The sequence below is a fragment of the Musca autumnalis genome, unplaced genomic scaffold (assembly GCF_047663935.1).
Source record: "Musca autumnalis isolate F117 unplaced genomic scaffold, ASM4766393v1 scaffold_4, whole genome shotgun sequence".
NCBI lineage: Eukaryota > Metazoa > Arthropoda > Insecta > Diptera > Muscidae > Musca > Musca autumnalis.
In genome coordinates this window covers 46,001,524-46,013,728 of record NW_027411977.1, presented here as the reverse complement: position 1 = coordinate 46,013,728, position 12,205 = coordinate 46,001,524, and the positions used below count along the sequence as shown (strand labels likewise).

General features: G+C 36.6%; 1 protein-coding gene across 8 annotated transcripts in view; it reads left to right on the top strand.

Moving 5' to 3' along the window:
* The window catches only part of mthl10 (methuselah-like 10), a 111,132-nt gene that overhangs the window by 38,240 nt on the left and 60,687 nt on the right, over positions 1-12,205 (top strand). For all 8 annotated transcript variants that reach the window (XM_073986934.1, XM_073986930.1, XM_073986928.1 and 5 more), the window contains one exon: positions 7,821-7,858. The gene's annotated coding sequence lies outside the window, so the exon portion shown is untranslated. The remainder of the gene's footprint in view (positions 1-7,820; positions 7,859-12,205) is intronic.

Genomic DNA, 12,205 nt, shown 5'->3' with positions numbered 1-12,205 from the left:
AAACCGTAGGACACTACACTTGAGTGGTTGGAGCGCACGATAACTCTCGAATGGATCTGCAGATTGGGTCCAAGATTTGGCCCTCGTTATATTTTGTCCGAACTTAGTTTAGGTTCAAAGATGAGCCATATCGGTCCACTCCTCTAGTGTCTCCCCCACACAAGTTCAACAGTTTTCACTAAAATGGCGTACACAAAAGTCTCGAAGGTAGTTACCGATTTGGTCCATACTTTGCACATCGTTATATATCTACGAGACATAGATCAGGATCGAAAATCGGCCATAGATGTCAACTCCTTCGGGTAAATCTCACAAAAAATATAGGAAAATTGCATTCCTTTTGATTTTTTTGATTTTTGTTGTAGCAACTTGAGTCCGCGCCCCCATTACAACAAGTGCAAGTTTTTTTTCAGGGGCAAGTTCATACTGCCTAGGAAAATAACCTGAAAGCTGTAAAAACCCGCTGTGGCACCATGTGCAGTGGATGGAAAGTTGGGTAACTCTCGAACGCATAAACCGATTCGATCGAAAATTTGGCAATCGTAATATTTTGCCCAATTTTAAATCAAGTTAAAAGATGGGCCTTATCGGTCCACTCCTTTCAGTACCTCCCGCAAAAAATTTAAAAACTTTTCGCTAAAATGGTGCACACGATAACTCTCGAAGGCAGTAACCGATTTGGTCCATACTTTGGACATCGTAATATTTCTACGATACATATATCATGTTAGAATATGAACTCCTTTAGATACCTCCCTCACCAAATTTCAGAAAAGTCGTTCACTTTTGGACCTCCTCTCGAATCGCTTTGATTTTTCTTGTAAAAGGTTGCTCTCAAGGCCCCTATTACGATGATACAATTTTTTTCAGTGGCAAGTCCATACTTCTTGAGAAAACTGTAAAACAGCATGTTCAGTGGCTGGTGCGCACGACAATTCCCGAACCGAATACCACTCATTGCATATCGAATTATTTCTGCGAATATTAGATTAAATTCGAAGATGGTGCATATAGGTCCAATCCATCCGTCACCTCTACCACAAAAGTTTGAAAATATTCGCTAAAATGGTAAGCGCAATAACTCATTAATGGAGTAGCCAATTTGGTCCAAATTTAGATCTCGAAATATTTTGTCCAAAATTAGTTCAAAAGTGGGCCCTATCGGTCCATTGCTTAGGGTACCACGCACACAAATGATCAGCAATTTTGTTTAAGGGCGGTTAAGGGTCTGTGCGAGAATCCTTTGGAAATTTTTACCGAAGGTACTCCCGGTAGCCCTGTCTACAGCGACATAAAGTTTTTCGTGGGCAAGTCCATGTTTCTTGATATAATGGTCCTATCGAGAAGAATGACTCCCAAAATAAGACACACATGCCAAATCGACTATGTCGGACCATTACTTTAGATACCTACCCCGCAAAACTATTGAGATTTTGTCCTAATCCATATCTTTGTCATCAAGTTCATACGCCTAAAATTCTGAAGACCCCTTAAATCAGTGCCGAACATCCATTTGTCGCTGGTTACGAAGATTTTCGGCAATTCACACACATTCGACCCGATCGCAAAGAAAAAGCTTGCAAGAGAGAGAGCAAATGTTTTGATTTGTTTTTGTTTCGTAGCTTGTGTGCATACAATCTTACTAACACACTGTCATATATTGCCAATTTTTCGAATACATTCACATTTGTGGCTTCGCTCTTCTTGGTTGGCACTGCCCTAAATGCATACGTTGTTTGGGAAAAGGGTGTTTCAATTGAGACAGGCTGGGGGTATACCTCTGTAGGCAAAGTCGACAGATACTTTTTTACTTGATTTCTACTAGCTTCTATGAATTTAACAAAAGCTGGGACACAATGAAATTATATATACTTAGCAATAAAGCTAGAGTAAAGAAATACAAGGTGGCGCAAAAGTACTCTTCCGAAGTTTTTTGGCTGTAATAAAAAAATGAAAAACTTTGATTTTTCTTGTGGATTACTTTTATTTGGTCTTTTAATTTTTTTTACATCAAGTCGAGAATATGATAACAGATAAATGGCCGCCGCCACAGTTTATTGTCATTTGAGCCCTTTTTATGGCATTTTACATCACTTTGGCCAAAACTTCCGGCGATAGGTCCTAACATTTTTGGCGGATTGTCTTTAAGAGCTGAAAGAGTCTGAGGCTTGTTAACATAAACCCGCGACTTCAAAAAGCCCCACAAAAAGAAGTCTGGAGCGCCTCATCACTCATGATTATTTTTGATGAAAAATCATCTTCCTCTTGGTGGTAATTAAGGATGAATTGATTGTATGTTAGACGCGATTGGCGGTCAGCGTTTAACAGCTGATGCACCGTCTGGACTTTGTGCGGAAACATCTTCAAATATCGTACCAAAATTCGCTGTAAAGACCGTCAACTGATACCCATTTGCGTGGCACGTCGTTTGGTCTATGTCGAAGGCGCTTCCGTGACATCCTCGGCTACAGGAGCAATATTCTCTGCAGAACGGCTACTCCGGGGTCTGCCATGCCTGGCAGCATCTCGTGTTGTGCCAGTCTCTTCGAAGCGAGCGGCTAAACGTCTGCGACGAAATTCACGTTGTGCCAAAGTCACCGACCGATTATTGGTCAAATAGTCACCAATATTCCGCGTTCTGGAGCAGTGTAGCGTAACATTGTTTATCAACGTGTATTTCGCATGTGTTTACTACACAAATGTCAAAACAGAACTGATATTAGGGGCCAATCGCAAAAATTATAGCATTTTCTGATAGGACGATTACTTTTGCGCCACCTTGTATGTATGTATGTCCCCTTGTAGAGCCCGTAAATATTTGATAAGACCCTAATTTCGATTAAATTAATTAAAATGCTTTTGTAAACCGATCTTATTCCAATATTTTTGAAAAAAAAACATTAAAATCGCACACTTTAAATTTAATAATAAAATAATATTAATTTTGTAAAACATTGTGTAAACGTAGCCCCATATGCATATGCTTCGCAACAAAGTCATTTTGATATACAATCCTCGTTTCTGTGTGCCGTCACCTAAACGCACTTACGGTATAATGGACTGACAGTATTCATTTGTTTATTTGCAATTTCGCATGTTCGTCAATTCTCTAGAAAGACATTTGCATAACTTAACGCAAGATTAAATGGAATGAACATATTTTTCTTGTGTTATCTGGACATTTTAAATTATTCAAATGTGTGAACAGCTCCGCATTTTGTTAATTGCATGGAAATGGAAGTAACACAAGTGTGAACCATGTGCGAAATGCTGATGTATTTCTATTAAATTAAAGAGTTCTAACATTTTATTTAATTAAAATCTTGAAAAACAGCTTTAGTATGCCAAACATGTTAAACGCTTCATGATATTATCGATACAGCTAAGTCCTTCGTAGTTTTATTAGCGGACAATTAATATGAATAACATGTTAATTATGATTTAAATATTAAGCAGCTATCAACCTGACAGATATAGATATAGTTTTCTTGAAATTTAAAAGGTTTAGTGTCTATAAACCTGAACCAGAGAAAAAAAGGATACAATATCGTATTTGTTTTAAATTATTTTTCTACTTTGACGTTCAAGAACCTCCTCTACAGAGTTCGTAGCTGTTCAAACTGTTTTTTGAAATGTTGGGTACATTTTTGTAGTTGGTTGTTCTCTCGAATGTTTAACGACTTGATACCTATAGACCAGTCCTCGCTCGGCAATACTGGAGCCCAATTTGTACAACAGGGCGGTATGTCCTATAACTGGGAAGTACGTGTTGTGTTTTACCAGTGAACCTAACAGCCGTACATTTTTCGCCATTTAGCTTGAGTCCCCAACAGGTGAAATACCGATCGAGGACTGCAAGGTAGTCGTTTATTTTGGCTTCGGCATGGCGGACCAGTTGGTCCGTCATAGCCAACAAACCCATCGTCAGCATATGACAGCACAAGACCTTCAGGAGGAGGCTGTGGCATGTCGCTGACGTATATGTTGTATAACGTGGGTCCTAGTAAAGAGCCCTGGGGTACCCCAGCCAAGATGGGTCTACGACTTGAGAGTCGTTCTCCAACTTTGAATTTAAAGGATCTCCCAGTGAGGAAACTCTTTACCAGCCTGCACGTTTGGTGATCGAGACCAAAGCGCACCATCCCGCCAACAACCCGTCATGCCGAACAGTGTCGAAGGTTTTGGAGACGTCAAGACTGAGAGCAATAGTACCTTGCCTATTGTTCAATCCGTCAACAACATAGGACGAAAAAGCAGTAAGGGCATGGACAGTCGATAGGCCTGTCCTGAACCCAAACTGGTTGTCCTTTAGTACACGTTTGTCCTCTACGAGTTTCTTTAATCTTTCCATAATAAAGTGCTCGTAGAGTTTACCAAAAGCCGATAGCAGGGATATCGGTCTGTAGCTACCACATTGCTCTGGTGGTGAAGCCCTTTTGTAGATGGGATCAGCATGGCTTCTTTCCATGCTCTGGGAAAGTACCCAAGGTTTAGGCAGTGGTTAAATAAAGCCGCTAGAAAACCAAAAATTACCTCGCCTGCCTTCTTAAAAGCAGCATCGAGTATTTTATCTAGACCACAGGATTTACGAGCTGGTCTGCGAGCTAAAGCCACGCCGACATTTCTGGGTCTTATAAAGCCACCCTCGTTCCAGCGAGTGGCATCGTCAACTACAGATGCATCTGCAGAGAACTTGCCGGAGAACTCAACCCTTGGGGACCGGTCATCGGTCCCCTCTATAGTCCAATTAACTGAGCTGCGGAAGGAACGAACTCCCCTGGGATCCGATCGATCGGACCACCAGAGAAGCCACTGACCGACCCACCAATGGGCCGAAACACTCCCTGCGCATGGTCTGCTATGGTCTCTGCCTTAAGACCATCATCGGTAATGATGGATCCATCACCGTTAACTAGCTCGTCAATAGGATCTTTCACTGTGAAACCAGCTGTCCTTTTGACTATGCCAAAAGTCTTCCCATCTACACGTATACCCCCAAGATACGTTTTGAGTCTATCCCTTTCGAATATTCGAATGGAGTCCTCAATTTTGTGATCCAGATTTCGGATATCTGCTCTAAGAGCTGGGTATCTATCTGGATCACCAGATCTACGAAGCGTGCGACATAGCATGCGACGCTCGCGGATAACCTGGTACGCTTGCGTATGAAACCTCGAATTCTCATACGGAGATCCCCCAGAACGTGGTCCCTGACTCTTTGTTTCGGCACAGATTGCTCAATAGCATGACCAAAGACTTCTCCTAAATTGTCTGCACAAGTGTCTACACCTTTTTCAGATGTAATTCGAATTATTTTAATTGTAATTCGAGAATTCCATTTGTAATTCGAATTATTCCATTTGTAATTCGAATTATTCCACTTGTAATTCGAATTATTCCATTTGTAATTCGAATAATTCCATTTGAAATTCGAATTATTCCATTTGTAATTCAAATTATTCTATTTGAAATTCGAATTATTCCATTTGTAATTCGAATTATTCTATTTGTAATTCGAATTATCCCATTTGTAATTCGAATGATTTCATTTGTAATTTCAAATAAAATAATTCGAATTACAAATGGAATAATTCGAATTTCAAATGGAATAATTCGAATTACAAATGGAATAATTCGAATTTCAAATGGAATAATTCGAATTACAAAGGGAATAATTCGAATTTCAAATAGAATAATTTGAATTACAAATGGAATAATTCGAATTTCAAATGGAATTATTCGAATTACAAATGGAATAATTCGAATTACAAATGGAATAATTCTAATTATAAGTGGAATAATTCGAATTACAAATGGAATAATTCGAATTACAAATGGAATTCTCGAATTACAACTGAAGACTTCTCCTAAATTGTCTGCACAAGTGTCTACACCTTTTTCAGATGTAATTCGACTTATTTTAATTGTAATTCGAGAATTCTATTTGTAATTCGTAACATTTCTGTTGTAATTCGAGAATTCCATTTGAAATTCGAATTATTCCATTTGTAATTCGAATTATTCCACTTGTAATTCGAATTATTCCATTTGTAATTCGAATTATTCCATTTGTAATTCGAATAATTCCATTTGAAATTCGAATTATTCCACATTACGGTACATACAGATTTTAAAGCAAACTCGTGATACAAAATGATTATATTTTATATACGGCATAATTATTGTGTTTGGTTTTGTTTTCTTTTTTTGGTTTGGTCAGTGGCTGAGGGTATATCTCCGTCAGCACAGCTGAATGATACTTTCTTACTTGTTCTACCTTGATCAAATCAAGCATTTCAAAACAATTAAATGTTTATACAATAGTCACGGTGCTCTTGAACCAAATTTAAATGGGAAGTTTTTGCGGATAACATTGTAATATAAGGAGGCGATGAAGTCAATTCATTGTACTATTTTGAACATCTATATCTCAATAACGATAAAAACTACGATAATCTCAAAAAATTCAGTCTAGTAGATAATTTTCATAGCTACAATATTTTCTTTAGTTCCATTTCGATAGGTCTAGCGGATTCCAAGCAAAATCGTGAAAATCAAAAACCCTTAAAACTGACAACATGAATCTCGATTTATTTAAAAAGCGCTCTCGCGATTTTTTTGTTTTTTCTCATCTATGAACATTGTAGTTTCAGAATCCGCAAAAACATCCCAGGTGTTAGCACCTTCCATTTAAATTTGGTTCAAGAGCACCGTGTAATATCCCTCTCTGTACACAATTGTAGTTTACTTAAAAATTAGCATAAAATCAATACGTTTTTTGTTTATTTTCTCGTGTTGTTATTATTTGTGGTGTGGATTTGCATTATTTTCTCATCCAATAGAAATGAGAAATTCCAACGAAGCCGGTTATGTGTAAAATCAAAAATAATAACATCCGAGTAAAATCCAAATCATTATGTGCTAATATTTGTACACAAATTTTGTCTATGCAGTATGTACGTAACAATTTGCTTATTTGAGATAAATATTTAACGATTTTGTACATATCACACTGCGTATGAATCTTAAAATATTATTTGAAATTGCAAATTTGTAATTTTTTTATTTAGCATATTCCATCAGGAACATAAGCCATTTACATAGAATCTCCATCTCTGTCTATCTGATTCGATATATCTTAATTCATTAACAATTTTTCCGGTTTCTGTAAAAAAAAATTGTACGCCTCCACGTTTTCCTCGGCCTTCCGCGGACTCTGTATCCTTGGCGATTCCATCCGAGAGTTGTGTGTGATATTTCGTTGTATGGTCTTTGTCATACTTTTCAAAAATTAGATGTTTATTTTCAAATTCGTATAGAATACTTAACTAAAAGTCATGAATAGGAACCTTTGTATATTTTTGCAGATTATGTACTGGTGTGAAACAATTGAAGTAATTGAGAACTTAAATAATAAATATACAATTCAATGTGAACTGTGAGTGTCACTTTTTATAAAATTAAGATTTGCGGCTATTCCATAACCCAATATTACACACAAATCACCCATATCTCACTTGATTTGATCGAGAACAAATCAATTCGTTTTAATCACCAAACAAAAAGTGAATTAGATGAAAATAAATGAGTAACAAACATAATCATAAAGTACTCAATTCTGTGATTAGGTTTGATAAGATTTCTTCACATAATTCGATTGTTCATTAATTTGCACTTTGTTTTGAACAAGTGAGAACTTGGAGGATATGTCTTTAGAGAGGAAATATGAAACAATAGCAATTAATGTTAATTTTAATCAGTTATTATTACTTTATTTTAACCATTCTCATATTAAATTATTGTATTTTTATTTCTTACAGAGTATCAATTAGTGGTCTAATACGCGGAGAGAGGAAAGGTAAGAATGCCGTTTTTAGTCAACCTGTTCAAGAAATCTTTAAGAAAAGCAAAATGGGCTTACGACATAATCCATCGCTAGTACCACATGTTGAAGGAATATATGGGCAATATTTTTGAAAATTTTACATGGCTGTGGTTGTATATTATACAAATTAAATGCTTTTGGATAAAATGAAATGTTTTTGGACTTGGCAAAAAATATTGCCCTTAAAAGATTATTTGCGTGGAATCTGTGGATATACTTAAGTTAAAAAATGGGTAAAAATGGGTTGAAGCCACGTGTCTTTTTTGTTTTCTCTCGATTTGTGATTAAACCACACTTTTCACGATGTTCCTGTCAAAGTAAAAGTAAAAGCAAACTAAATAAGGATCATCTCACCAATGTATAACTTTTAAAAATTTGATTTGCGTCTACCCTTAAATGATGCTGACATTTTGAAGCCAGATTTTAAGTGGATTTTGGAATTTTCTTCTAACTTCATTCCACAAACAGGTTTTTCAAAAAATCGTATATAGGATTGTAGAACTCACGATTCTGAGTATTATGATGTATGTGTCGTGAATGTAGTCTGTCACAACTTTACAGAAATCTGCATCCAAAAGTGGAAATTTTGTGCGAACATTTTTCTAAAAATAATATTTTTTATACCCTCAGCATTTATGCTAACGAAGGTATATACACTTTCATACGGGCAAAATGTGCCTCATCGAAATAATGGTTTTAGACCCCAAGTATGTTTGGACGAAATGTGTTTCAGACAATTTGGAGTCGATTAAGCAATGACCGTCCGTCCGTCTGTCTGGCTGGAGCGCACGATAACTCTCGAACGGATCAACCGATTCGGTCCAAAATTTGGCTTTCGTAGTATTTTGTCCAAACTTAGTTTAAGTTCGAAGATGGGCTATATCGGTCCACTCCTTCCGGTACCTCCCCCACAAAAGTTAGAAAATGTTCGGAAAATTTGTGCGCACGATAACTCTTGAAGGGAGTAACCGATTTGGTCCATACTTTGCCCATCGTAAAATGTGTACTAGACTTAGATAATGTTTCAATATAGACTAAATCGGCCTACTCCTTCGGGTACCTCCCACACAAATTTTCGGAAAAGTTCAGTTTAGGGCCATCTCTCGAATCACTGTGAGTTTTGTTTTAGCAACTTGTATTCACTGCCCTCCATACGACGGAACAAGTTTCATTAAGGGCAAGTCCATACTTCCTGAGAAAATAGCATGGAAGTTGCAAAAACCCCTATGACACCGTGCGAGGTGGTTGGAGCGCAAGATAACTCTAGAACGGATCTGCCGATTCGGTCCAAAATTTGGCCTTAGTAATATTTTGTCCAAACATAGTCCAAGTTTGAAGATAAGCCATATCGGTCCACTCCTTCAGGTACCTTCCCCACAAAAGTTCAAAAATGTTCGGAAAAATTGTTCGTACGGTAACTCTTGAAGGGAGTGGCCGAATTGGTCTATACTTTACAAATCCTAATATATAGATATAGATCAGGTTCAAATATGGACTATATTTGTCCACTCCATCTGGTACCTCCCACACAAAATTTTGGATAAGTTCACTTTAAGACCTGCTATCGAATCACTTTGATATTTGTTGCAGCAACTTGCATTCGCTGCCTCAATTACGATGGTAAACGTTTCTTCAGGGGCAAGTCCCGAAGGTTGTAAAAACCCCCTATGGCACCATATGTAGTGGCTGAAGATCCACTTCCATAATGATCAATGTAGATCCATTCCTTTTAGTATCTCCTCCGCAAAACTTTTGATCTCTAATCCTAATGAACATTTTTATCGGTTCAAATTCCCAAAATGTTTAAAAAGCCCTAAATACATAAGTTTTTTGGGAAAAATTTTTTTCAATATATACAGGCTGAGGGTATATCTCTGTCGGCACTAGTTGGAACTAATTTTTACAATTGTCACTGGATTTCCTCGTACTTGGTTTTTGAAAGTATATCGCATATTATGGCGTTTTCTGCGGGTCGTTTCCACCGCAATGAAAAAAATTTAAAAGCTTCACTGATAGATCTTGGTCCACACTAGCGTGATTTTCATTAAAAAAATTCACGAAATTATGCGTTTCTAGATCGAGTTCCATAGTAGAGTACTATCATATGAGTACTTTTGTAATGAAATTTACGCTATTGTGGACCGGGACTAGGGGAGATATATTCATTTTATCCCAACAATTGTGTGTGAGGCAACATCCACGGTTCTTCCTTGACCGCGTTGAAATAGATACATAGATATCAATGTAGATTTTCTTTGTGGACACTGAAATCGGGTGCGGACAAAAAGTGTATGCATTCCGCGTAAATTAGTGGTGTTTTATAGACTTTTGGATACTAAGATGCAGTCGACGTTACATCTTAGCCTCCATATGAAACTTTGAAAAATATATACAAATTCAAGGGTATAGTTTTGTTGCATACGAAAATCACATGCGGAAAAAGTGATTTTGATATTTACGCGATTTACACATATTTTAAAAATGCATGTAAATTAAAACGGTTTATATGAATGATTTATCTCAACAACCCGATAATTTTCTTCAATGGGAAACTTTCTCTGTGAATGTAGATAAAGAAAAATCCGATTGTAGATGCGAACTATATCGTACAACCACTTTGTTTTTCGAAAACAAACACACTGTAGGTGTTTGGTTTGTTAGTTGTTGGGACGGTGCTAGTTTATCGTTAAGGGTTTAGCTGTATTTCAGTCAGGTTGTTGATACAGCGCAACACAATAGCATGTTTGTTGATACATTGTCAATGTGATGGTAAGGCGATGAGACCATTCAGAAGAAAAAGAGAACAACGTTGAGAGAATTTACCAAACAAAAGAGGAAATATAAGAGCAAATAATGGTAATGTAGGAAAAAATAGGAAAGTGACTTTGCATCCCACACATATTTTTGAAAAAAAAAAAAAAAAAAATTATGTATATTTTATTTATCCTGAACGGTACGAAAAAAACTACATCATGAACGGAAATGTGTAAAAATTCATAAAACCTTTTTTTCTGTGTATGAAAGAAGTGACAATATTTCCTATATATGAAAATCGGATATTATTTGGCATAACCAAACCAACGCAATCGTTTAAAGTAGAACCGTTCGATTATTTCGATGTCGGCGTACGGGTCGCTATTAATTCCACGCAGATATTTACCGTCAACGACATAGACACATGGGCTGCACTGAAATATGAGAGAAGTCTTTCATGTTCATTTGTAGGTGTTCAAGGAGTGGCTTTTTAATTGTCTAAAAGTGAAGATTAAATATATATGTATTTATGTATACATTTAAAAAGATTTTACAAAATAGTCTGGCTTAATCCCATTGTTGTTGTTTTAATATTTAAAACAACTAACTTATTAGTGGAGAAGGTTTGACATTGTTCGCCAAGGGGTAGGGCAGGGAAGACTAGTTTCGATCCTCGGTGGAAATTCTCCATCGAAGTTATTTTTCAATAACATCTTCAACAAAAAACTTTTTATACCCAAACATCAATCGTCAGCTCGAAGTATAAAGGTGAACCAAGAAAAAACTTCAATGAGAAGTTTTTCTTTGACAACCTCACACAACCCCGACGAAAGTGTTTGCAAAACAAAGCAAACCTTCTTCCCAGAGATGCCAAGTTAGTGGTTTTCCCGCTACTTGTGGTGATTTTTGACGTACAAAAACTGACTTTTTTTATTTTAATTCGCTACAGTAGCGATTTTGGCTGTTTAAGGTAGCGATTGTAGCGATTTTTACGCAAAATTGTTTACTGTCATCCAAAAAGTATATTGGGCAGCGAGTGAAATATTCATACATTTAGAGGCCAGATAGTGTTCAAAAATACAGAAAAACGTGGGAATTGAAATATTTTATTAAAGAAATGGATAAAAAAGTGTATGTGCGATTTGTTTAAATTTCGCCTTTCTGTGTAACAGTTGATAATTTCTGCCGTTTTGTTACATTTTCGTGGTGCTTTTTGGTCTTAGTCAGTGGAGATTTGTCGTTGATTTTCAACGAAGACAACACAACAAATTGTTGTTGGTAGCTTTTTTAGCCATAACCAACCATACACAAACTGTGCCAGTGTTTCTCAAATAGAACATTGGTTGCGTTTTTTATTGGGATAGCAGTTACAATTTTAATTTTTCAAAATAGTCTGGCTTAATCCAATTGTTGTTGTTTTAATATTAAAAACAACTAATTTATTAGTGTAGAAGGTTTGGCATTGTTCGCCAAGGGATAAGGCAGGGAAGACTAGGTTCGATCCTCGCCACAGGATCTCCACTTCTCCACTAATAAATTAGTTGTTTTAAATATTAAAAGAACAAC